The sequence below is a fragment of the Rhinolophus sinicus genome, linkage group LG03 (assembly GCF_036562045.2).
Source record: "Rhinolophus sinicus isolate RSC01 linkage group LG03, ASM3656204v1, whole genome shotgun sequence".
Taxonomy (NCBI): Eukaryota; Metazoa; Chordata; class Mammalia; order Chiroptera; family Rhinolophidae; genus Rhinolophus; species Rhinolophus sinicus.
In genome coordinates this window covers 156,440,940-156,468,362 of record NC_133753.1, presented here as the reverse complement: position 1 = coordinate 156,468,362, position 27,423 = coordinate 156,440,940, and the positions used below count along the sequence as shown (strand labels likewise).

Below are 27,423 nucleotides of genomic sequence, written 5' to 3'. Positions count from 1 at the left end.
TTTACCCAAGATCTTCTTAACATAAGGTGCTATATATGATTTAGTGTCTTCTCTGTTGAGCTTAAAAAGTAATAGTAGCCTTACCTCTATTGTAAAACAAGGTAGTGCACAAACAAGCGTTACTTCTTAACAGACAATACTCAAATCCACATTTATATATAAATACCCTTCCTTTTCAATATTTGAGACCTCTGAAAAAAGCTTTAGGGTTCAGCCAACCCCACCTTCACCCAAAGTGTAAATCAGAAAACAAAAGCCAAGGCAGAGAAGTGATTTTCTTAGAGTTACCCAATAGGTAATAGCCTCTAAGGTCTGAATAACTTCGGTGTGAAGATCAGAATCATCTTGCAGAGATTTTTTTCAACCAATTTCTGTACTACAAATCCATATGGAGTTTGTCAGTTACTTCGCTCTGGAAAAATCAAGTAGAGTTGACCTGTTTAACATCATGTTTCCCCAGAATGGTGATGTAAAGATAGTCTTTGGGTTACGATTCCTGTCCTAGTTGTAGCATAAGAAACATCATCCATTCCACCTACAAAGCTAGAAAGCTCCTTCTAGGAAGAAATAGCTTCTGAGCCTCGGAGGCACTGCCCAATAATAATGTGCTTCCCTAAAAGGAAGTAACACTGAAATGACTTGGTCAGATTTCAGAACACTGAAGGAGCCACATTTTCTAATGGGAGAAGTCAGCTAGGGGTTGCCAGCAAGGTAAGATATTTATCCTCTTCTCACAGAAACATTTAAGTATTTGGGAGTTCTTGTGACATTTCACTTGGTGGCTGGAAGGGAAAGACCATCCTGAAGCCTTAAGCCTACATCAAGGACTCTTTTTGCATTCACCAGGGAACTCTGTTTTGTTGGCGATGTGTACCTGGCAAGTGGTAAAGTGCAGTTTTATTTTCTGGTTCCCATTGTCCTGTATACAGATGTCCCAAAGAAAACCGCAAAGCTGGAGGTGAGGGATGGGGGTGGTGGTGATGAAAATGAAGGGCAAGGCTTACTAGGTCAAGGCAGAATTTGGACCTTTCGATATCATTTTGGCCACTATGTCATCTCGCTACCTTACCTCAATTTCTAACATGCTTCTCTTTGGATGTAAATTGGGAAGCATTTATCCCGAGATCTTCATTGGGAAAGGACACTCTAAGAATGGAGACGACACTGAGAAGGTGGATGAAAGGAATGAGAGACCAAACAGGCCCCGGCCCCACTGTTTGAGCCTGGGATAGAAACAAGTTTGAAACCTGCTCTGTTTCTGGATTTTCTAGTAATTGATCTGAAAACTTTCCTCTATTGTCCAAGCCATTTTGAGCTGGAATTTTTGTTAATTGCAATTGAAGTGGTTATAAACCTGCAGGGATGATTTCTAAGATAGGAAAGTTTGGATGAGGGGAGGAAAGGAGGAGGGCCAAGCAAACACTCAGAGCATTTATTTCAAAATTTGTCTACAGAAGATCTCCCCCCACCCACCCTCTTTCCCCCCCTCCCTCCCCCTTCCAATTCTTCTCCTTCTCCATCTCTTTCTGTCTTCCAAAGTACTTCTGGGGGCCGTATGGGCTTGTAGCAATATCTTTCACTTTGAGTTCAAATCCCTTTTGGTGATCTGACAAAGAAAGGTTTAACAATTAAGTCCTAGATGGATGTTGAAACATCTATTCAAAATAGCTAATCTTATGTGAATGATGTTTCTAAATTGCTGCCAAATTTTGTAAGACCTACAGATTCGTATAATTAATTAATCACTTGAACAAGAACAACTTCTCAACAGTGAGAATTCCAATGAGAGAGCAAAATGTGGCTTTTGAAAGAGATACTGATAACTTCCTGGGATTCTCTTTTCACCCAGAACAGCTATGGTGCAGTTACCTGACTTTGATCCCCTAAAACATAATGGGGCTGATTGAAGGATACACAAATGAATTAGGAAAGGCATCATTATGCTTTGCCTGGGGAAATTATAACTACAGAAAATACTTGAAGTCGTGTTTTACTGCTATCAAATCGGATCTGTTTATGTGTATGTGATTCATGTTTTTTCTGGACGTTAAGGTGAATGGAACCTGGTACGCGGCCAGATCAAGGTCTTGCACTCCTTTCCCATGATAAACCAAATGCTTTTCTTAAAAACAGTTGATCTATGGAGTTTAATGCCAACTCCCAATGTCCCCTCTTTAACAGTAGATGCAGAAGGTGGCATACATATACAGTTCATTTCATTTTGAGTCCATTTTGTGGTGCGCTTGTTGTGTGCTTGCTAAAGGGAGGCTTGGCAGCTGAATGTTCTATCTCAGAGCAAAATGGTCTCTGTGGTCTGTTTTACGATTCCTCCTCAAGTTTATTACCAGAGTTTTATATAAGTCATTTGTTTCCTATTTTACGCTGTTCCAAATTGTAAACATGCCACAAGTAATTTCCCTTTCTCCTCTTCTTCTAAACCTTATTTATTTATTTTCGGGATGCTTATAGACACATCTTGATGTTCCAAGCACATCTGTCACTTGTGTGCCCCTCTGGGATCAGACTGATTTTGGCTGGGAACTGGCATCTTTGAGATCTCAGGACAAAGGGCTCCAAATCAGCTTTCCAGATGTAAGAAGTGCCATCCCATTGTTCCATCGAGTGAATGTAGGCTGCGAGGAGACAGAGTGATGGATATACTGTGATTCTTTGATGCTATGGATGAACATTTTCTAAAAATAACCTTTTATTTTGAAATAATGTTAGGTTTATAGAAAAGTTGCCAAGATAATACAGAGAGTTTCCCTACCCTGCTCACCCAGTTGTTTCCGTTGCTAACATTTTACATTACCATAGCACATTTGTCAAAACTAACAAACAAACATTGTTACAGTACGATTAAGTAGACTCCAGATTTTATTTGTATTTCACATGTTTCTACATTAATGTCCTTCGTCTGTGCCAGGATGCAATCCAGGGTTCCACACTGCATTTAATTTTCATGTCTCCTTAATCTCTGGTCTGTGATACTTTCTCAGTTTCTCTTTGGTTTTCAGGACCTTGACAGGTTTAAGGAATTCTGGCCAGGTATTTTGTAGACATTCCCCATTTTGGATGTGGCTGATATTTTTCTCATGGTTAGACTGGGGTTACGGTTTTGGGGAAGAAACCACAAAGTAGGTCCCTCCTCTTGAACTTGACATGTTATTGTTAGGGGGTACACGATATCAACATGACTTTTCAGTGATGAGCTTAACCTTGATCATTTGGGGAAGGTAATGTTTGCCAGCTTTCTCCACTGTGAAGTTATTAGTTTTCCTTTTCTATACTCTCTGCTTTGGTTACAAATCACTGAGTCTAGTCCATGCTCAAGAGGGTGGGGTTTAAGCTCCACTTCCTGGAGGGAGGATACCTACTTACAGTTGTTGGAATTCTTCTGTCAGAAAGATTTGTGCCCTCTCTCCTGAATGATTTTTTGAGATGTCGATGTAATGGAAATCTTCTGAATCCATAAGAGGTCTAGTGCTGTTTGTTTGGGAGCAGTATAGACTTTGATTTTGCCACCTGTTTCCTTGGGAGCGTTAGGAGACATGAGAAAATTTCTGGGGCAGTCATTTCTGCATCTCCCAGACTCAAGGGCCCCATACTTTAGATCCTCTCTGGCCTTTGTCCAGGCATGTTTTCCCCATATGCCCGCATAGAACCTGCATCACTCCGTCAAGATCATGCCTCTTGTACCCATGACCCTGGAATTCTCTGCCCAATGACCTTGAGCCCGCTTCCAGGACCTCCAGGGTCCTGTCTCCAGGTCTGTCTCCAGAAGGCAGACTGGGCCACTGCTGTGCAAACTTGTAGGCCTGAAGGGTGGTCCAATAGCCGCTGTGGATGCCGTCTGGGTGTGTAGTCTGGGTGTCCACATTGTGTGTGGATAAAGGTGCAGGATAGAGCTGGGTTTGGGAAGATAACGCGACAGTCCACAGGTCAGAGGCTGGGGTTGATTGTCGCCAGGATGTCATCCTCTGATGTCATGTTCTGGTACAAATTCTGAGAATTCTACTTTGGAATCTGGTCATCCAGGTTGTTGAAAAAGTATATCAATGAAGGTAGGAGAATAGAACAAATTTTATTTAACAATGTGCTTGCTTGATTTATAATTCAGATATGTGGCATGTGGGCCTCCATTTATGCTCTTGCCCTAGGCTCTGCAAATAACTGAGGCAGGTCTGTTTATGTGCAGAATTAAATGGAGAAAATGTCCAGGCTGGTGGCCACAATCTGCTCGCCAGCTCTGGCACTCTGGAACACCACGTACCCCAGACAACAGCTCTTACTGGGCCTCTGGAAGCTTCCCTTGGGGCACAGTGTCCTATAAATTCCTTGAGAAGCATGAGTGGAGGGGCTTCTCTGCTGTCATAATGCGGGGCTTGTTTTTGCTGTTGTCTGTCTAGAATCCGTTTTAGCTACCTAAAACCTGCTTTCACTCTTCTCTACTTATCCAACCATTCATGATCTGAAATTTTACTTTCTATGAAGTTTTCCTGGATTCTACAAACCCCTTCTTCAGAGATGTGATATTGTTACTCATTTGTAACTGTGGGTTTCTACAGGTCACTGCCCTGTTCTTCTGGGTACTTTTAATACAGTTCTGATCTGAGGTCACTAGGTAAATAGTGGCTCCTGGACTAGGGGTCCCACACTCTAGGTTCTCCCAAGGCAGAGTTGATGGAAAACTTAGCATGGTTTTACACTCAATGTGGCTAAATAAATATAGCTATTCCATTTTAAAACCTATTTAAATAAAATACATACTCATATTTGAGCAAGGCCGAGAGAAATGCTTAAAAATAGATGCAAAATAGATGGTTATTCACTGATCATTACTGATTCCTTAATCCAATCATTATTTTCTCCTAGGTTTATTAGAATGTTTTCTCTGATTCATCTGCAATTGTTTGATTCAAAGGTTCTTTTGGGGAAACATGAGGAACTCTATGATTTCAAATAACCCTAGGAGGTGCCAAAACCCTGTAGTCACATCCTAATCAAAGAGACTTTTTGGCTTGTAATGGTCGTTTTTCTTTCCCAGCCATTCATGGGCCTCCGTGCTGCTGTTTCTTGTAATCTCTCTCCCCCCCACCCCTTTTTCAAGTACATATAAGAGAACTGCCTTTCCATTTTTGGGGCTAAGCCAAAATCCACAGAAGACAAATTAACCAGAGGATGTGCAGGTTGGAAGGAACTCTTCCCCCTCCTAACACTGTCTTTTTTCAGTAAATTATTAAAGGTATATTTTTCTTACTATTTTTTATAGGTTTGCTTCTCTAAATACAATATATTCCTGCTCTGTGTTTACTAATGATTGGTTTTGAAAATAAGGTCGCCATGGCTCTAATAGAACGTACCTAAAAGAAAGTAAAAAATATTAAGGCTTTAAAACAGAGATATGAAATGATTTTTTGGTAAAACTTCTATAACACAGATTTTCAATAGATAGTTATACAATTATATAGTTTATATATAATACACAATTATATGGTTTAACATTTAGTTATATTCTATCTTGTACTGTTCTTTGCTATTTTATTCATTCAGCCAACAAATCTATATTAAGTATCTACTACCTTAGTCTGTGTTCTAGGTGCTAAGACTAGAGCAGTGAACACACAGACAAAAATTATAGGTCTCAAAAAGTTTCCATTTTAGGGAAGCCAGACGGTAAAAAAGAAATAAGTGAACTACCTGCTCTGTTAGATGTTGATAAGTGTTATAGAGAAAAATAAAACAGGACGCAGGGCTCGGAAGTGCTGGAGGTGGGGGTGGGGAGTTGCAGTTTAAATAGGATGGTCAGGAAGGTCGTACAGCAAAGGTGACATCTGAGCAAAGATGGATGGTGGTGAGGGAGCAAGACTTGGATCTGGGAGACTAGGCATACAAACTGGCAAGTTAAAAGTACTGGAGGAAGCAGTCCTGGTGTGTTTCAGAAATAGGAAGGACATTAGTAGTTGACAGCAGTGAGTGATGGGGAGTTAGAGAAGAGCCTGGGGTGCCAAGTGGGGGCTGGTTTGTGTGGGGCCTGGTCGACCACTTTGGCTCGCACTTCAGTGAGATGGGAGCCATCAAAAGGGTTTGAGAAGAGGAATGATATGATATGACTTATGTTTTCAAAGGGTCACTATGGCTGCTCATGGAGAAGGGTCCAGGTAGAGCAGGAAGAAATGCCAGTCAGGTCAGGAGGCTGCTGCTATAATGCCAGTGCAGAAGGTGTTCCCATGTGGCTTTAAAACAATTTTGTTTCTAGTCCATGAGATGGAAAATTGAGATAAACTGCGTTAAGAATGATTTCTGGCATCACCCAGCAGTATCCATTACATTTTTCAATAAGCTCTGCTTTGATGGATATTATGAGGAGTTAAAAAATCAATCATGGTCCTAAGGTAATGTTCTGTCTATAGGGGAAGGCAAGAAAAACACAAAAATGCACAGAAAATGCAAATATGTGTAATCATCTATGCTTCCATCATCCCGAGAGCTAAATAATTGTTGCTGGTGGGAACAGAATGAGTAACGAGAACCAAGTGTGGTCAGGCAATAACCACCCAGAATAAATTGCTAATCAGAAGTGGAGCTAAAACAGGCTGATAAATAACAAGATTACTTGATCTGGAGAAGGAACCTGCTTCCCCTCATACCGGTAATTATATCAATGCAGAGAAAGACAACTTGGCTTTCACTGGGTTACAGCCAGATGATGTAAATCAATTATACATTTCAGGCACCCTCTCCTGCCGTCGCCTGGTGGGGTCTAAGCAGCTTCTGATCCAAGTTTGCATTGCCCGAGCAGGTTAATGATGCCTTTGAACCTAGCTTGTCTCTGCGCAGGAAAGCTTGGGCTCAAGGCCACACAGAGCCCAGCTTTCAGACTTGAGCCTGCACACTGATTACCCAGGGATACACATTCTGATCCAGGAGGTCTGGGAGGGGCTAGCAATTGTTTCTAATAAGCTCCCAGGTGATGCTGATGCTGCAGATACATGGAACAATTTGAATAGGAGAGCACTGGGGAGAAGGAGAGTCCATCAATGGGAGCAAGACGTGGAATTTGAAAGAAGTGGGGATAAAAATAAGAAATGTGTGGATTGAATCTTTCTCTCCATTCTCTCTTATTTGAGAGTTTTCTCATCCCTCCCTTCAGGGCTGTCTCCCTCTCCCCTCCTTCCCCCTGCCCCCACCCCGACACATGCTGGACCAAGAGATCTGAATTCTGTTGCTGTGGGGCCGGACCTGGACATTGGTGTTTTTAACTGCTCCCTAGATGGCTGTCACATTTGGGCTGATTGGAAACACTGGTTTATCATCTTTTAAAAACTACTTATATTTATCTTTGGACCTGTGGGGACAGAGCCAGGAGAGCAGTTTCCAGGCTCTCGGCCTCACGTGGAAAGGTGCTGGCTCAGGCAGTAAATGGCCATCAACTGTGATTGGATGGCCATCAGCTGTGGCTAGTTGGCTGTCAGCTGTAATCAGTGAGCCATTAGCCACTAATATATCTGCTGAGACTATGCTAGCAGCAAAATGGAGGCTAGAAACAAGATGGTGGCTGAGCTAGCAAGCAGTGGAGTAAGGGATGCGGATCGTGTGGCTGCTGTTTCCTGTGTCTCCAGCCCAGCCGCCACCGAGAATATAGTGGTATGATTCCCCTACCTATGGCTCCATGGGTATTCCTTTTTGGCCTCACCATGTCCTGCATTCTTATGTGGGGAGCGGGACCAGAGACCCCGCATGCCACCCTATGTGGCACATGGTGCAGTGAGCAGGCTACGGTGCCTGCTGGGGCTCTCCGAGGGGCGGTGGAGCAGTTTGTGCGTGTGGGCACTCGGTCTTGGGGGGGGTTGGGGGGAGCACCTGCCGGGGAGCTGGACCCCCGTGGAGGGGTGGGAGGGCATGGACGGTTCTCCGGCCAGGGTGGGCTGGGGAGGGCGAAGGTTGTTGCGGCCTTGGGGCTGGGAGGTGGGAGGTGGGAGGTTCTTGCTGGAGCGGCCCGATGAGGGACTTGTGGTGGGGGGAGGGGCGCTTGCTGAGTCTTCCGTGGGAGATGAGGGTGGGGTCAGGGTTGTCCCTCACCCCCAGGACAGCCCTGGTGAATGACTGGGGACTGTGGAGAATTGCTTTCCGTCCCTGGTTTAGTGGATCGTTTGACTGTTTGCTTGGGAACATACCACCATGTGTGTGGCACTGGTGGTTGTTTGCTTTTGTGTCTTGACCGGCTGTCATTGAGAATGTGTGGGCACCTTGACTGTGGGTCGCTGTTGTTGCAGCATGGTACCCTGAGAAACCCTGGCTGAGTCCAGGAAGTCGGGCTGTGCCCATGGAGGTTGGCAGTGCCCTGGGGGCCCTAGCTGAGTCGGGGGGGGGGGTCTGGCTGTGCCCGGGGGTGTGGCAGTGCCCTGAGGGGCCCTGGATGTGCCTGGGAAGACTAGTGGTGTCCTGGGAAGCCCAGGAAGTATGGCTGTGTCTAGCAGGACTGGTGGTGCCCTGAGAAACCCTGGCTGTGTCCAGAGAGCCTGGCTGTGTCCAGGATACTGCATTCACCTCCAGGCTCCTCACACAGGACCACTCGCGGAAGATGCTTGTCGTGTAGATTGTGAGGCGAGATCCTGTAGGATTGGAGTGTGGGGACAGAGCCAGGAGTGCAGTTTCCAGGCTCTCGGCCTCACGTGGAAAGGTGCTGGCTCAGGTAGTAAATGGCCATCAGCTGTGGCTAGTTGGCCATCAGCTGTAACCAGTGAGCCATTGGCCACTAATATAACTGCTGAGGCTATGCTAGCAGCAAAAATGGGGGCTAGCAAGAAGATGGTGGCTGAGCCTGCAAGCAGCGGAGTGAGGGTTATGGATTGTGTGGCTCCTGTTTCCTGTGTCTCCAGCCCAGACGCCACCGAGAATATAGTGGTATGACTCCCCTATCTATGGCTCTGTGGGTGTTCCTATTTGGCCTCACCATGTCCTGTGTTCTTATGTGGGGAGCGGGAGCTGAGACCCTGAACGACAGCCTGCATGACAAATGGCGCAGAGATCAGGATCTCCCGCATGAGAGACCTATCTTAATTCAACATATAGAATTGCTATATGTAATTGAATTATTAATAAGTGATTTTGCTGGTGATAAGCTACACCTAACATGTAACAAAGTTTCTCATTGCCCCAGTTTGGATGTTACCAGAGAGGAGAAGCAGAATGGCACTGCTTGTTACCTGGACTCCTAGGTGCTCCCAACGGCCTCCTAAGTGGGCTCGTTCCCCTGTCCATCCTCATAGTGCCACCAGTTCTCTGGAATCTACTGTCAGTATCACCAGGAGCTTGTTCCAGATGCAGAATCCTAGGCCTCTGTCCCAGACCTATGGAACCAGAATTTGCGTTTTAGTAAGAACCCACTTTCACACTTGAGCATGTCACTCTCTGAGTAACGCCTCTGACTGCTTGTCACTATGCAGTGCGAGTTCCTCAACTCAGGGCTTCTGAGTCTGTTGAGGACAAAGGAGGTGCCTGCTTTCCTTTCACTGCTTTTTCTCTCTGTGCCCAATGCTGCCATTTTCAGTCTATCAGATGGTGGTGTAGCAGCTTTCATCTTGTGAAACCAAGCACTTGTTGGCTGCAAATTTTTCTCTTAAGTCAAGTTCTGGTTAAATGAATTTGCTTTTGGGTCGGCACTGATTTCCGAATGCCGAGGTGTATGAGTGGGGGCGGGGACATGGTAGCACTGACATTCACAAGGGGGTTGTTTCACGTGTCTGGCTGATTCTGGTTCCCATGGAGCATCTTGCATTTCTGTTGTAGGGCTTCTGCTCAGAGATGGCCTCATCATTATAACACTCTGGGCCCCTTTTGCTCCTTTCTAGACTATCACCTTGACAGCCCAGGTTTCATAAATGTCCCCATTGATGAATGGGAGTATCTGTACTCAGAAATGAACATGCCAAAAGCAGCTCAGGCTATTTTCCCCATGCAGCTTCCTGTCATTTGTGGTGTTCATAAACCACAGGGCTCAGCACTGACTAGCGGCTGTTTACAGAGCTCCGGTGGTAATTAAGTCAAATTGGATCTGCTCCCTTAGTATGGTGAAGAAATATACTGACATCTATTATGTGCAAGCTGGATTGGAAGGGAGTGCAAGCAATTCTTGTCAGTTTTGATACATATTCAAGCTTGAGAGCATGTGAAGGAAGAGTAACGTCTGTGGGTGAACAAAGAATGCTATGTCAGAGGCAGAACTGCCATTGGAACCCTACAGCACAGGTTCGGAGGAGAGGAGAAGGGAGGAGAGGCCAGATCTCTGTGGTTGGGATGAGAGGAATGCACAGAAATTGAAGGGACCACTTTCCCTGGAGTATCCTGGCTGGAGTGGAGAAAGAGTTAGTGGGTAGAATAGACACTCTCTGTGTGAACGTCACAGAAATATCCACTTGAAAAAGCACTATCGCCCACCTTCTGCCCTGGTCATACTCTGTCACAAATCTCTGTCTTGTTTTGCTTTTTCATAAAAGTGATCACATTCTGAAATACTCCTATTTATTTATTTGGTTACATGCTTATTGTTTGTCTTTTCCACTAGAATTTCAGCTACACGAGAATAGGGACCTAATCTGTCCTGCTCATTGCTATACATTTAGTGCTTGGTACTGTGCCTAGAAAATATTAAGAGCTGTATTAGTTTCCTGTGGCTGCTACGATAAATCATCACAAATGGGGTGGTTTAAAATCACAGAAATGTGCTCTCCCAGTTCAGGAGGCCAGAAGTCAGAAATCAAGGTGTTGTCAGGGTTGGTTCTTTGCAGAGGCTCTGAGCAGTGTCTGGTCCATGCCTCTCATCCAGCCTCTGATCATTGTTGGCAATCCTTGGAGTTGGTTCCATGGCTTATATCTACATCACTCCAATTTCTGCCCCCATCGTCACATGACCTTCGATCCCCTATTTATCTCTGTGTGTCCTCTGCTCTTTTCTCATAAGGACAGTCATTGGATTTAGGGTCTACTCTACTCCAGCATGACCTCATCTTGACCAATTACATCTGCAAAGACCCTGTTTCCAAATAAATGACATTCTGAGGTTCTGTATGGATGTGAATTTTGGGGAGATACTGATCAACCCATGATAGGTACTCAACAAACATTGTTAACTCAATGAGTCATATGAGGTTGCCTTTGACTTTCAGGTTTAACCTTCAGAGGAAATAGAAGACAAAAGGAAAGTGAGGGCTACCTTTCGTTCTACATCATCTAGGGTGTAGCTCAACCTGACTGCTGAGTTGAGAACCCCTCTTTTCCCCATGAATACTCCAATAGGAAGACGTTGGAGAGGGGATGTGTATGTGTGTGTGTGTGTGTGTTCAACTGTATCATTAGCAGTGCTCTAGGACTAAGGTCCCCATGTGTAACTGGGAACTCTGACACTGGACTCAGTGCTGGGCTATCCAGGAAGCTGAGTGGGGTGAGGGCAAGGAAGGATCCCAAAGAAAATGAGAGCCTCTACAGAAAATATTTGAATTAAAAAAATTGTTTGAAAAAGCATCAAAGTCATGAGAAAAATTAGAGTTTAGTTGGATTTCCTTACACTTACATTATGGGTTAGGGTTATTTTAATTTTGAATTTCATATGGCATGGAGTAACTGTAATGTTCCCTGTGCTCTCCAGTGGTTTTATTCCAGGCCTATTAAACCCTAATAGTTTTGAAACCTTGATCAGAATAAAGGGGGGGTGAGGCAGGAGAGAGAGGTCATCTTTCTAAGCTTTTGGCAGTTTCTTTTTAGTTAGAGGTTAAGGTAGATTCCTCAAGTCTATAAATTGGTTTATACATGATAAAGCCCAAATCAGATTCAGGACACTGAGGAGTCCAGAGGCTCTGCCTGATGATATGGAAGTCACACTTTCTTGAGGTCAGAATTGCATCTCTGAGGGATGTTGACCAGAAGGGCCAACTAAGGGCTAAAAGGAAACTATGTTCTATGGAGATGCCGAGAAGTTCTAAACTACTTGAAGTCCAGTCAGAGTAAAGTATGATCTCCTTCCCTTCTTCCACAACATTTTGTGGGCCTGAGAGGACTGAGGGATAAGCTGGATGCACCACCTGTAGAGTGGCCTGGTCTGTGAATCCTTGGATGGGTCGTGTCCCGTAGCCTGCTTAAGGTTTTATTTCTGCATTGTTATTCCTTGGAGTATCGCCTATCCTGTCTATTGTGAGACATTATTTCCTGGCCTCAGCCATTCCTGAGGGTGTTAGTGCTCAGGGAGAAATAGTTCAGGGAAAAAGACAACAGTCTGAACAACTAGGGATGAGCCGCCTAGTAATGACTCACAGGAGGGATGAGTTGCCGAGCCCAAGATGGCTGATTGAGGTAGCAAGTGTCAGCTAGGACTGACTTATGCGATGTGTAAGCATATCCAAAAAAATTCAGAAATAGTTGAGGGAGGAAAATACCCCAAAGATTGGGCTTGTTGAAGTTCTGCAGAATGGGTGCTCAGACCACTGGTGTTAAGAGGCAAGAATGATTCAAGATAACTCCTGTCAAGGGAGATGGGACACCTGGATTACATACTTAGTTCATATTCTTCCAGAGTTGCTGGTTTTTAACTTTTGATATATTTTGATTCAAATTGTGTGCTGTTGTTGCATTTTTTCTCACTTATCATTATTCACTGACCATCACGAATTTCCTTCTCTGATTGATCTGCGCGTTGCTTTGAAAGTGCCACATCAACAGCCATTGCACCAGCAGCGTGCGGTTGAGCTGCTGAGGTCTGGCAGCCAGCTTAAGCAACACTGTGTGTGGGACTCGTGTGGGACTGGGGTTTTGCCAAGTCCTAACAGGCAGTCAGTGATGTTCACTCACAAAAGTTTCAGCCGTGGCTGAGGCATTGCATGGAAGAATATTTGGCATGTGATATTGACAGTGTTCCTTAATTCAGAGTAGCTATATTTTTTAATGTAAATAGCTGACAATGTCTTGTTATGTGGACTCTGGACATGGATGTTTCAAAGCATGTGTCCTCTTAGAAAACAACTAGAAATTTACACCTGTTCGCATTATATGATAATCATACTTGTGAGTAAAGTGGAAACATGGTCAACTGCAATGACTGACGGGTACCCTCCCTCTAATGTGAGGAGGAAGTTGGTTCTGTTCCAGGGTGAGGAAAGCCCAGGGTTAACTGAGGTCCTTGCATATGCTAAGGTGTCTCTGGACACCTAGTTAATCCCAAGGACCCCCTCTACTTTGGAGTCAATGACATCTTCTCCCCAGCAGAAGGCTGGGTTTGAACTTTTTATGGGTTCTGATAACAGCTGGGGATTCCTTTCCCCTTCTGTTTTCCTGCCACCCACAGCCTCCCAAGAGGCAGGATAAAAGAAGTTGTCTTGCTTTTCCCTTTTTCTCTGGCTTTAATTTCCTCCTCTTCTTTTGTGTTTCTGAAACTTTAAAACAAGCAAATGAATAAAATACAGCTCATCCCCATTCTGAGCCTTGCTTTCCTTTCTAATGTCCCCCACCCTCCCCAACCCCGATGGCCCTATACCCTTTTCATACTGACTTTCTTCTCAGTTCCCCCTTCTCTCTTCTCTCTTTGTAGTATTTAGGATTTGGGTTTGTCTCCTTCAAAGTAGAACAAATAACAGTGGCTTAAGCTAGATAAATGTTTTCTCTCTCAGGTGACACTATGTGCTTATAGGTGATCAGAGGCAAGTCAGTTCTGTGTGGGGTTCTATGGACCCAGACTTTTTGTCCTGCCACCCGTGGGTGTTATCCTCATGCTCTTGGTCACTGTTGAAACTCTGTGACCCCCAACATCTGAATTCGCTCCCAAAGGAAGGGAGAAGGAAGGTAAACCATAACCTGGTAGGTGATGAAAATTGTCCTCAGCACTTCCATTTACATTATCTGGCCACATCTGGTTACAAGACAGGTTGAGAGAGGAAGTCTCTTGCTGGCAGCCAAGTGTTCAGTTAAAACTAAGGGGCTGGGGCTGGCCAGGTGGCTCAGGCGGTTGGAGCTCCGTGCTCCTAACTCCTAAGGCTGCCAGTTCGATTCCCACAATGGCCAGTGGGCTCTCAACCTCAACTCCTCGAGTCCTGCAAGGGATGGTGGGCTCCGCCCCCTGCAACTAAGATTGAACATGGCACCTACCTTAAGCTGAGCTGCCTCCGGGGTGGCTCAGTTGGTTGGAGTTCATCCTCTCAACCACAAGGTTGCCAGTTTTATTCCTCGACTCCCACAAGGGGTGGTGGGCAGCACCCCCTGCAACTAAGATTGAACAGGCACCTTGAGCTGAGCTGCCACTGGACTCCCAGATGGCTCAGTTTGTTGGAGTGTGGACTCTCAACCACAAGGTTGCCAGTTCTACTCCCTCAAGGGATGGTGGGCAGCACCCCCTGCAACTAGCAACAGCAACTGGACCTGGAGCTGAGCTGCGCCCTCCACAACTAAGATTGAAGGGACAACAACTTGACTTGGAAAAAAAAAAAAGTCCTGGAAGTACACACTTCCCCAATAAAGTCCTGTTAAAAACAAAACATGAACAAAAACTAAGGGGCTCTATTGTCAGAGGAAGGAAGTGGAGAATGATGTGAGGCAGCAAATATCTGTTTCTGCCATACCACTCATGCCATTAAACTAGACTTATATTGAAAGTGACTGAAGACTGGGGGAAAGCAGACTAGATTGCAAGTTGCTAATGGGAAAGAAGGAAAATGTCCAGTAAGTCCAAATATGTTAGTTACCCAGTCATGCCCTATAAATATACAGCCCCCAGAACTGCTCCTCAGAAGGTTTTATAGGTTTTGTAGGGAGCATAAAGAATTCAACTTCCTGGGCATTAATGGCAAACCAGCATGGGTTCCAACCCAGTTCTCCTTCTTACTTGCTCTATTAGACTATGGCAAGTGGTTTAACTTCCATTAAAAATGAGTTTGGAGGGGAGGCCAGTTAGTTCATTTGGTGAGAGCATAATGCTAATAACACCAAGGTCGCCAGTTTGATCCCTGCGTGGGCCACTGTGAGCTGCGCTCTCCTTAAAAAAATAAAAATAAAAAAAATGAGTTTGGAGTTTGGGGGAGAGGTTGGGCTGAGGATTTAACTTTGGAAATCATCATCTTTCATATGGTATTTGATGAGTTGGGATAAGACAATAAGGATGGATTTCCACATGTGGCAAGTGGGGATAATAGTGATACCTATTGTACTGTGATGGTTAGAGACAGTGCATGAGAATTGATTCTTCTGATGCTTGGTACAAGGTGAGCTCTCCAGATATGTTGGCTGGTGTTTTTTCCCACAGGAAAGAAGTTGTTTTGGAAGCTGTATATGAGGTCCTTAAATTAGAAATCCATAAATGGAAATGGCTCTCATAATAATGCCCATGATGGAATGGGAGCTCTGTGATGGGGAGATGGGGGCTCCTCATGGAGCCTGAAAGAAGCATCTTTTATGGGTGTGTTAGGTTGGGTGTTTCCAGAAGACAAAGATTTGGGAGGTGGTGTTAAGAAACGCTAAGTATAAAGTAGGGAAGTGAGAGAAGGAAGGGAAAGAAACTGATGATGGCACTGTTAAGTAGGTGACTGCTGTACGCAGCCAGGGCTCAATCCTGCTGGGGAGCCAAATGGGATAGTGTAGAAATGTCTCAGGTTATCCACCCAAGGAGCTAGCAATCCACCAACTTCCACCAGTTGTTGGTAGAGGTCTGTTCCAGGGGATAGTAACTCCTTGGCATTTCTGCTCACTCCACTATCCAGCTCAGTGGGCCAGAGAAAGCCCTCAGTCCTCAGGCAAAGAGGCATAGGCGCATGCAGGAGGGAGCCACCTGGTTGGTTAGTGCTGAGGAGACATAGGAGAGGTTCCCATAGGTTGGCCTCTGCTATACTGGGTGGCCTCGGCCAGGGCATAGACCTTCCATCTGTGGTCTAGGGGTGGTGCCTGTGAAGGTGCTGTAGGATGCCATGCTCTTGCATTTTCCAGCTATGCTGTGACTCTGTGCATTTGAGGATAATTCAGTCATTTTCAGTGTTTAATAACAACCAGGTTCCTTTGGTAACTGCTATGAATCAATGCCTAAGACCTTTTATTTTTTTCTGAAATGCAGGTTGATGTGGTGAGTGGCCTTATACTTCATGGATCAAGGTAATCTGGCAGTTAATCTTGCAGCCAAAGGTAAGATTCTTACTCTGCTTAATCATGACTATGATCCTAATGGACTGAGTGATTTCATGGTACCAGGAACCGTGCTGAGCATATCACTGTGTGATCTCATTTAATCCTCATGGCTTCCCCATGATGTATGCATTATTCCCATTTTGCAGATGAGGAAGCTGAGGCTTAAAATTTGGGACAGTATACAAGATGATTGCTTCCTTGCTTTTATGATGTGATGAATGCTTATGCCATGAATATACTCGCGAGTCTCAGTGAGTTTGTGTAATTTCACCTTAAACTCTTCAGAAAACAGGTGCCACACATACCCACACTGAGGCCTCCATCTTGTTCTGCGTACGCTCTAATTTTGCATATCACTTTATTCCTTTCCTTCTCTCCTTTTTCTCCTAAATGTCTTAAGCTAGGCAAAAGAAAATAGCCGGAGGTTAGCTTGTCAAAGTACAGCACATATGGTGAGAACAAGAGCAGAAAGAAACACAGGGTATTCTAGAAGAATGCTTCAACAAAACACTGCCCATCTTAGTGTGTGGCAGTCAAAAGGCAAGCTCTATAATTTATACAGAGAGTGCTCTGTGTATAGAAGGCCAGCCTTTCAATTTACTTGGAAAAATAAATCGAGTACTTCCGAAAGGGCTTCTTCCTGTTGAGTAAAAGCAGAGAGTGCACATAAATAATGGCTTTCCATTCAGTCTGCCTTCACCCTGTCAGAGCTGGCCCACCTGGGGATGCGCCTAAGCCGGTGATATGTTGTATATTCTTGGCCCTTTTTCTAGTCAGCCATTGTAAGTACCAGTGGGGAGAGAAAATTGTGTATGTGGACATATTTCCAATCAGTTATCTCAACATCTAACTCCTTTTATACAGACTGGGAAATAGCCCTCAGACAGTAATGAATTCTAATTGTAGCCAAGGCGAAGAAAAAAATATAATGGAGTCAATTATTTAGATGTACAGAGCTCCACGCCTTGCAATCCCTTAGAGCAATCTGGTCCTTTAGATGAGTCTGCCATCAGGATGCATTATTTCTAAACGAAAGCTCTCATTGAATTTGCACAAGGCAGCTCTGGTGAGTGGATGTATTGGTAAAAATCCTCAGATGTCCTGGGAGATGCTTGTTAGCAACTGGGTACTCCCTGTGGTTTCTCCCCTATAATTGTGTACTGCAGGCTGGCATGAGGAGTGTAACCTTCTTTTGAGATGTGAAAATGCATTAAGTTGTGCTATTATTTTGAAGCCATGACTAACGCTGGAGTGAGCAATATGGAATAAATATACACAGGCCAGTCTGCACTGTTTAGAGTTCTTGTAACCTCTTCTTTCCTCCTTGTTTCTGAAAGCACCCTTGCAATTTCTTATTTTAGGCTTTAAAGAATAAAAAAATGTATGGCAATTTATACATATTCATAGTTACATTTAAAAATTTGGGGTGGTGCGTACAGGATAGAATAAAACACCAGCTTTTTTTTTTTTCGAATTACCTTTATTTGTTCATTCAACATTAATTGAGCAGTGACTCTGTGCTGGGCACGGTGCTTGAATACAAGTACATAAAGATAAAGAAGACATAAATCCTGCCCTCAGGAAACTCACAGCATTACTCATAAAATAAATGTCACCACATTGCATGACTTTTTGGGTGTAAATAATGAATACACAATGTATAATTCATGCAAGTTATCCAGATATAAATCATAACCCCTTCAAAGGTACTAATTGTAAATAAGGTCTTTTACTAGCACATGTGCTTGCTTTGCACAATAATGATATTAAAGAGAGATTATATTTTTATCATAGATGTCAGTATTCAAACTCTAAATGACTCTGTTATAGGCCTGCAGGATACAATTTGATTCATATTTTTTTTTGCATTGAGGGAAATTTCAAAAGTCTAAGACACTGGTGTATGTTATTGCTAGCAGCCCTACAGACTTACTTATATGACCTTAACTCTTTTTCACATTCTTTTGCAGCGAGAGTGGTATCTCTCCTGTCCAAGAGTAATTTCTATATCTTTTCTCTGAGTCCTATCCCGTTACCCTTCTGAGATGTCTATGTCAAGTCCCTGCCCCTCTTCCTGCTTCTGCTGAAACTCCCTTTGTAATGAGGTGACTTCCATCACGATGTCAAAGGATTCTAAACTCTCCATATTAAGAAATCCCCTTCCTGAACTCCATGCTCCTCCTATAACTACTCCATCTCTTCAGTTCTCTTTATAACCGATCTTCTAGAATGAGTCATGTACAGATTTTCTCTTATTTTTCTCCCATTTCAATGCAACCATCTATAAATGCAGCATCATAATTCCACTGAAAAGATTTCCATCAACTAATGACATCTTTGTTGAAAGCCAATACACACAGACACACACTCACACACACACACACACACACACACACACACACACACACACGGGGGGGGCGGAGAGAGAGAGAGAGAGAGAGAGAACTGACTGACTCTGGGTGGTGAACACATGATGCAATATATAGATGATGTGTTATAGAATTGTACACTTGAAACCTATGTAGTTTTGTTGACCATTGTCACCCCCATAAATTTTAATAAAAAGTAGGGGAAAAAAGAAGGCTAATAAATAGTTTTCATTTTGAGTTACTTTATTTCTCTGCACCACTTACTGTTGGTCACTCTTACCCTTTTAATTAACTTAAAAATATATACAAATGTAATATACACTCAAGGTAAAATATTCCATCAATACTGGAGGTACATGAAGTGGTCATTTATAGTCCCCTTCCCTTCTCGGTGACTCTCCTGTATCACTTTCTTAAGGACCTCTTTTTGACAGTCTCTTGTGTGTCCTACAAATACTCAATTCAGATTCAGCATGAAAAAATACAATGAGAGCATACCACACATATTGTTCTTTTCATGTAATATAATTTGAATATCTTTACATATCAAAACATGTAGATTCAATTTTTGAGAACTGCAGCATATTATTGTCAACTCCCTCCTTGAAAAGCTCCTGCTCTCCAGACCACAGCAATAGTCCGCCTTCCTTTGTAGGCATCTTCTCAATCTGCTCTGCAAGGACCAGTTCCTGGGCCTTGTGCTAGTCTCAGAGTTTCAGCTCCCACCTTCTCCATGGTAGGTATCACCTACTCCCATTCACTGTTATGTGCTGTTGTCTCTCCAGTCTTAACCTCCTGTCCACATCTCTTTTTTAATTTCTATGCTTAATTGCCTACTGCATACTTCCATTTGACTATACTGTGAAAATGTAGAATTGAAACAGCAGGAATTCAGCTTAGTATCCTTCTCTGTTCCCATTCCCTAAGCCTGCCTCTTCTCTCAAGTTCGCTATCACAGTAAATGCTCTTCCCACACAAGTGGCTACTATCAGATACCTGAGGTCATCCTTAATTTCTCTTTATCCTAAACCTTCACATGTAATCATCACTTCTTATTGACTCTAACCCTAAATATTTTTTTAACACAGCCAACTTATTTACATCCCTATTGTTATTTCCCTAATATAAGCCACCATAATTTCTCATAAAAATGATTGCAGTAAACCTCCTAATAAATGGCCTTTCCTTCAGTCTTCTCCCACTGCAACCCATTCTTCCCACTTCAGAGTGATATTTCTAAGACACAAAACATGACAACTAAATTTTTTCACATGGCTAATAATAGCGTTCAAACCCCAAACTTTGGTCAACGCTCTCATTATTTTGTGCCTAAATTCTCCACAAGCCACACTGAACTTCCTACACGAACCAGGCCATTTCTCCTCTGTGGGATTTGCACATGTTGTTGATTTTCCCAGAACTGTTCTCCCTCATCTGCATTCCCTGAGGCAACCTGAAACACATTCACCTTCTGATCTCAACTTGGATGTCATTTCCAAAGCAAGATTTGCTACCCTTTCTCCTAAATCCGGTTCTGTGCTCATCTCACACTCTAGCCCATTACACTCGTTGCAATTCTAATGGCATTGCTCTGTAAGGGCTTATTTCCTTGTTTTCCTCTCCCTCTGTACTATAAGCTTGTTGGAGACAACAATCGTGGTTATCTTATTTGCAGCTCTATTTTTCTGTCCCTACTGCCTAGCCAGAGTAGATTATCTTTAAACATCTATAGAGTAATTTGATCCCATAAAATGATGTCCACCTCATGAGAACTGACAATACTTTCCTGATTTCCTTTCTGTTGATTGGGATGGGGATGTACCTATGCTGTGTGCTTTCTCCTAACCCCTGCTTCTCCCCAAATTATTTATATATATATAGGGTTTTTTTTTCCCAGGGAACTCAAACAGGAACTAGACTCCTCGGTTCTTAGTAGAATTAGGAAATGCCTAATAACCTATTCCAGAGTTTGCCCGAGTTTATATGCACATCTTTTCTGGGATGGTGTCTTCCCAGGGCAAACGTCTGTCCTTGGTATTGGACACTTTGCATGTGTTTCTTTTCATTATTATGAGGCTGCAGTATCATTCTGACTCTCAGTGGACCCCTTCCCTGTAGCGGGCAGGCAGTCATAGCATTGACCCAGCAAACACCTGAATCCTTGAATTCTCAAGCGTTGACTACATGCCTCCAGAGAAACTGGAAGGTGAGGGGAACATTAGATGCCAAGGAAAATTAAAAAATGCCCAGGACTTTACTACAGGGCGTTTACTAATTATTGGCAGGAGAAAATGTGTATGGCCAGGATGATGGGTCTCTTGAGCTCTTCACCATCCTATGTCTCCGTGATTTAATCACTAGGGCTAGCCTTGGGCCAGATCAGCGTAGTTTATAGAACTCTATGCTGCTTTTACTTAGTGATGGAGAGGTGTGATGGATCCATAAAATATGTGGAATGCAGAATTTATACAATTTCTGATTGGATTTGGGGCATGGGACTGGGGGGAGTTGGGAATAGGTTTCTGTCTTGGATAACTAGACAGATGGTGGCCCCCCTAAAAGGAAACAGAATAAGAAGTAAGTTTAAAGTTAGAAGATGAATAATGTGATTTTAGACATTTATAGTTTGAGTTTCCTGTGGGATATTCAGGTGGAGATATAAGGTGTGACGCTCATGATAAATATTGTACTAGAGTTACAGATTTGGGATTCCTCAGCATATAAATGGTAATTGAAATTTGTTCAACAGAAAAAATTGGCTCTTCATTTCCTCTACAATTGGGAGTTCAGACAAAAATTCCCCATTCAACTCTGCTTCCCTTTTGCTCCAAATTTCCACACCATTTCTTTCCCCTTCCTGGGTCCAGCACCATCTCTTAAAACCCCAGCACAGATGAGAAACCAGGTGCCTGGGAAGGAAAATCTGAGAGTGAACATGAGAAAAGCAGAGGAGCCCTTATATTTGCAGAGGTAGCCAGAGGCAGAGGAACTCACTGGAGAGACAGAGAAGGACCTGTCATGAAGTTGGAGGGACTCCAGGAGAACCTGTCACAGAAGCTAAGATGGGAGAGCTTCAAGAAAGGCAGAGTGAGTGGTCAAGAAACCTGTTCTCTGAATTTCTTTCAGAGCTGGTAAAATCTGGGTTGCCTTGGAAGCATTCTCCCAGAAGACAGTAATCACAATTGTCCTATTTCTTGTTGTTTCTTATGATTTAAATTTTTTTTTTTTAATCTTTAACAAAGTTTCTAGAAAGAGCCAGAGTGAAGTAGGATGGAAGGTTTCCCTTGGGGAAGTCTAGCAGATGGGGGAACTAGCTACTTTGGGAAGCTAAATTTAAAGTGATTCACCACTTCATAAATTGTATAAATGTCTAACCATTATGCTGTACATCTGAAACTAATATAAAATAATATTGAATGTCAACCATAATTGAAAAAAATAAAATGAAATAATTTTTTAAATAACGTGATTCACATACCAAGTCCTAGCTGTGGATGAAAGGCTCAGCCAACTTTTTTTCAGTCCCTCATCCCTGAGGATGCCATTCCGTTGGCTTTCTGTCTTGAGTAGGACTGTTTCCGTATGCTTGGCTCGATATTTGAGAACTCTTTTCTTACTTATCACTGAGCCTCTCTATTGATCATAAAGATAGGTGCATGCTACTTCAGGATGACATTCTTTTTTAAATTTGTTTATTAAATATAATTTAGTCTTGTCTTTAAGTTTTTAAAATAGGTTTGACTTTTTAGAGCAGTTTTAGGTTCACAGCAAAATTAAGGGGAACGTACAGAGATTGCCCAAATGTGCCCAGTTCCCATACATGTGTAGCCTCCCCATTATCAACAAACCCCCCGCTCCCCAGGCTGGTACCTTGGTTACAGGTGATGGACAATGGCACATCATTATCACCACAAGTCCATAGTTTACATTAGGGTTCACTCTTGGTGTTGTACATTCTATGGATTTGGATAAATGTATAATGGTATAATGGCATGTATCCACCACAAGATGTCTTTTGAGCCTTAAATTTGACTAGGTTACAATAAGAAGCACTAAAATTTCAGTTTACAAAACTCAAATAATGGGATTAGCCATACCTATTCCATCTCTTGAGGAAGGGCTTCAGGGATGTGGTGAAGGTTATGGCTGGAGTAGATCAGTGATGCTTGCTTTGCACATTACTTTGTAATTTTTTTTGAGTCATTTTACATTTTGTTCACAGATGTTTTGATGGGCTATGCCCTAATGTTCTCAAGTCAAAATATCCTGTTTTGGGAAACAGGATCCCAAGTACATGTTGTATTGCTTTATACCTGTAATTGGAGAGGGACTGTAAGCTAGTGAAAGGATAGAGCAGATAGTAGCAGCAGTTCTTTCAAATATGGAGTAGTCATTTTAGCTACTTGTGGCCATGTTTGTTTTAAAGGCAATGGAAAGGGAATTGAGTATCAGGCATTGTTTGGGGTGCTTCCCATGCATATATTGTTGTGCAGGTATTATTATCTCCATTTTTACCCAGGAGGGAACTACTGATCAGAGAAAAGAACTTTTCCAAGGTCATAGTGTGTAGGCTGCCAACATTCATGACTCGTATCGTAAAGTCCCTGATGCAGGAAGACTTCTTAAGAAAAAGCTGAGGTGTACACTTGATTTGGGGAACACAATGCCTTTATCATAGTGTTATTTTTGTTTCAGTGCCAATAACCACAATATTTTTCCAGCGAGATACTGATGTTTTGTCTTTCTCCCCCTGCTTGCTCAAATGAGTCAGAGACTTTTAAAAGCTTAAAAAGGTAATTGAATACACTGTCCTTGTAAAAGCATTCAGGGCTTAAGGAGGTTTGACTGTTCCAGCTTATGGTAAAGAGGAGAATTATATTTTTAAGATAATTACATGTTCCTTTTGATAAAGCAAAAACATTCACAAACACAGGCGTAGTTTCAAACTGGTCTGCTGAGCTGGCTGCTGGCTGCAATTAGCTTGTGGTAATGGTTCTCCATTTCCCTCGGGAAAAGGGGTGTCCTTCAGAACCTTAGTGAAGAAAAAGCAGACTGGCTCAGGGGGTCACCCTTCACATGTAACTCAGCCACTGCCTTAACCTAGAAGGCCGTGGATGAAGACTATGTTACTCATTGATGGTTAAGAAAGACATAGGAATCCCTGGGAAATGTCAACTAAAGTTGTATAGCAAGTTGCAATGTATTATTTAAACTGAGTGATTCAATAACTTGAATTGAACTAACATTCGTTGATTGCTCTTTGTGTCCTTTGCTGTTTTCCTCACATCTGTCAGACCTCTATGCTTTCCAGGGCCAGGACTCCTCTGTATTCTCTCCATCTGCATTCACTGTGTTATCCCAACTCATCAAGTACTGTTTGGAAGGTGATGACTTCCAAAGTTAAACCCTAAGCCCAACCTCTCCTCCAAACTCCACACTCATTTCTAATGGCTTCTTTGACATTTCCTCTTGATGTCTAGTGGACTTTTTAAACTCATGTACAAAGTGGGCTGATCTCTTGATCACCATCCTTCCACCTTCCATCAGCCCATCCTTTCTGTATCTTAATAAAAATCTGTCCTTCCAGTTGCTCAGGCTAAAGAAATTTTGAATCATTTTTGACTCCCCTTTATCTCACTCTTTACATCTAAACCACCAACATCAAATCCTATTGGCTCTATCTCCAAAATATATCTAGAAGCCAACCATTTCTTGCCACATATATCTCTATCATCCTGGTCCGGGCAACTGTTTCTTCATATCATTCTCATCCCTATTCTCAACACAGCAGTTACAGTGATCCTTTTCAATGAGATTTAAAAGAGTTCTTCTGCTCAAAACCCTTCAGTGATTTCCTTATTACTTAGAACACAAGTTAAAATCCTTATGGTGGTCTGCGATACTCCCCATGAGCTGCTCCCCCCAACCACCCCATCTCCTCTTTCCACTCTCCCTCTAGCTCGCTTCGCTCCAGCCACACGGATCTCTCTGCTAGTCATTGAACACACCAGGCACAACCCTCACTAAGAGAGTTTGTTAAAACATGGTTTCTGGACCCTACCTCTAGAGTCTGTGATTCATCAAGGCTCAGAGGTGGGGATGTGACTGGTAATTTGCAACACTAAAATGTTTCAAGTGCTATTGTTACTGGCATTTCAGGGATCACAGCTTGAGAACCACTAGTGGTATGCTGATAAACCAGATATGTAGGTGGGTGAGTACAAGCCCTGATGTACAGTGTCTGCTTATTTCTGTGATATACGTACTTCCACTGTGGCCAATTGCAAGCTCCCAGCATGGTATCAACTGTCTCACAAAACTCCTAAAATGTTTGTAATTGGGTCTCATGAGCACACACGGGAATGAAACCACTGATCTAGAACAACTCTCTAGGGCCTGCTTGGGAGAATGGGTTGAGGAAGGGAGTGATCGCTTATTTTATACCTCCTACATGCTAGTCATTGTTTTGGTCCTTGACATAAGATATTTCATTTGTTCCTTATAACAAATCTGAGATTATATCTTGATAGTTCCTTTTTTCTTTAGATGAGGAAATTGAGAAGTGGAATTATTTCTGAGTCACAGAACTGAGATCTGAATTCAGTGCTACCTGAACCCCAATTCCCTCTCCCTCCAAAACAAACAACAACAAAACACGAAAACATAGTACCTGAATCTCTTTGGGTAGAGCCATAGCACTGGGGTTATCATTGCAGGGATAGGGAATGAAAGATACATGAAGCAAAAGGTAACCTACAACACAGATATAGGTATAGATTGACCTCAGAGGTGACTAAATTCTCTTCAGCTTGGTTTTTGGAAGGAAGCCCTGATTAGTAAACCTATAAATGAAGTAGGCTGACTACATGGGGCTGCAGCCCTCAGAGCAGATCACAGCCCATGGGCCAAGTGAAGCTAGAGAACGTGTTTCTTCCCTTAGTTACTGCCTGATAATCCGGGAACCAGTAAGTGCAGATCAAAGGAGACCACAAAGCTCATATATTGAGAATTCTGGTGCCAGGTGCTAAAATAACCTTCCTTTGAGGGCAAGTAAATTCTCTCGATTGATGGAACAGAAGTTGCTCCAGGCAAAGGCTCCACTTGTTCCTCTGCTTAATTGCCTCACTACCCTCATTCTGGATTGAACTTCAATCACTTTACTTTCTAAGCTTGGAACCCCTGGGACAGGTTTCCACTGGCATGCTTTGTAAGCAACGGGGGCGATTATCCAGGCATCAAAATTGCTTTTCTCAGGTCTTTTCTAGCCAATCTCAGTCTCTGTTCCTCCAAATTGCCTGGAACACTGCCCTCAGCCTCATCATCCTGTGCTGGTGGAGACCTGGTCTCAGGCTGGGCCATCTAGATATCTGGTCCAAATGAAAAGACTCCAAACCTAACTATGACAAACCTTATGCAGACCCCAAAGTCCAAGGCAATGCAAAGCAAAGTCCAGTGTGATGAAAGTCAAGTTGCATATCCTGAGCTGCCTTGATCTTTATACTTTTTATCAGGCTATTGGCTGAAGAGCTTCTGGGGCTCCTTTCCCTGAGGTATTTCAATAGGGCTTAGAGTAGCAGAGGAAAAATAACCCTGAAGAAGATCAGGGAAGCCTCCATCTCTCTTCTACAGGTGGACAAGCAGGGAATATTTCATTTTTAAAATCATTGTTTATGCATTCATTTATTCATTCAAATGCCATTAGAGATGTATAGTGGAAAACAAGAGGGAGGGATATATCACTCTGTTGTGAGAGACCCAGGGACGCTTCTTGGAAAGCTTCAGGAAAGGTTTTTGGAGATATAGTTATGAGGATATAGTAGGTAGAAGGAAAGGGAAAACAGTTAAATGACCAGAACATAATGAATGTCTGAATTTTTTTTTTTTTTACCTACCTTAAAGGACAAGAACCAGGTTAACCCCATCAAAAAGTAGAGTTTTCCTAACTTATTCTCCCTCATCTCAGGGCTTTCTTGCAGCCCTCAAGATGGGTTAAGGAGTGTGTTGCCATTTCCCTGTGTCCTAGTGACCCATACCTCAAGGCCAAAGAACAGAAAATGACACAATGCTCTCTGTCCAATAAGAATCTACTCAGAGTCAGTAAAAGATATATACATTTTGGAGTTCCTGTCACTACTTCTCACCTGCAGTAGATCTTTGACAGGACCTAATAACAGGTAAAGAACAAAAGCGCCACCTTTACAATGATAAAACCTTAGTTTGGATGGTGGTTGTATGACTCTAGGCAAGGTGGCTGACTGATGCTAAACCCAGACTAGGCAGAGTCACCCACCCAAACACGGGCATGGAGGAGGAACAGGAGTGACGTGGCCCCTAAAGTGAAAAAAGCAAGATGCTGGGAGAAGCAGGCTCCATTTATTTTTCCCATTACCACTTCCCTTCCCTGGGGTAGAGTGAAAAAGGGTGGGAGATAGACCAAGATTGTTGCCCCTCCACCTGGGACTATCATGCACTCATCAGAGAAGGAAATGACGGCCAGGGATTGTGGTTGTGGGGAATGTCCTCAATAGAGACAAGGTAAACTTCTTCCACAAAACAGAACCATTATAAAACATTCCCGGTGGGCATTTCTTTTCCCCCCTTATATGAGGTGTTGAGATGGGAAAAACTTACCTCACAGAAATTTTAGTCTCTGGCAGGCCAGCCCTGGGAGGGTTCCATTGACAGTCTTTTCTGGCAGTCATGAATAAGAAGAGGTAAAAGAGAAAGCTCCTGGCTCAGAGAGAGACAGGACTTTGGAGCCTCTGAGGCTTTGGGAATAAAGTGGATTTAACTTGACTCCATCTCTCCAAGACCTTATTAAAAGAAGAAAGGATAATGGGGATTTTGTAGGGCAGGAGTAGAATAAGGCTGAGTTTGTGCTCTCCTAGGCATTCAAAAG

The 27,423-nt window shown here is 43.1% G+C and overlaps 1 long non-coding RNA gene across 1 annotated transcript; it reads right to left on the bottom strand.

Annotated features, from left to right (window-relative positions):
• Nucleotides 1–1,505: 1,505 nt before the first annotated feature.
• On the bottom strand, nucleotides 1,506–27,374 carry LOC109454892 (uncharacterized). The gene is made up of 3 exons (XR_002138533.2): nucleotides 27,156–27,374; nucleotides 9,210–9,353; nucleotides 1,506–1,606 (listed from the first exon to the last, which is right to left on the bottom strand). It is a non-coding gene; the product is annotated as an uncharacterized LOC109454892 (long non-coding RNA).
• Nucleotides 27,375–27,423: the final 49 nt, after the last annotated feature.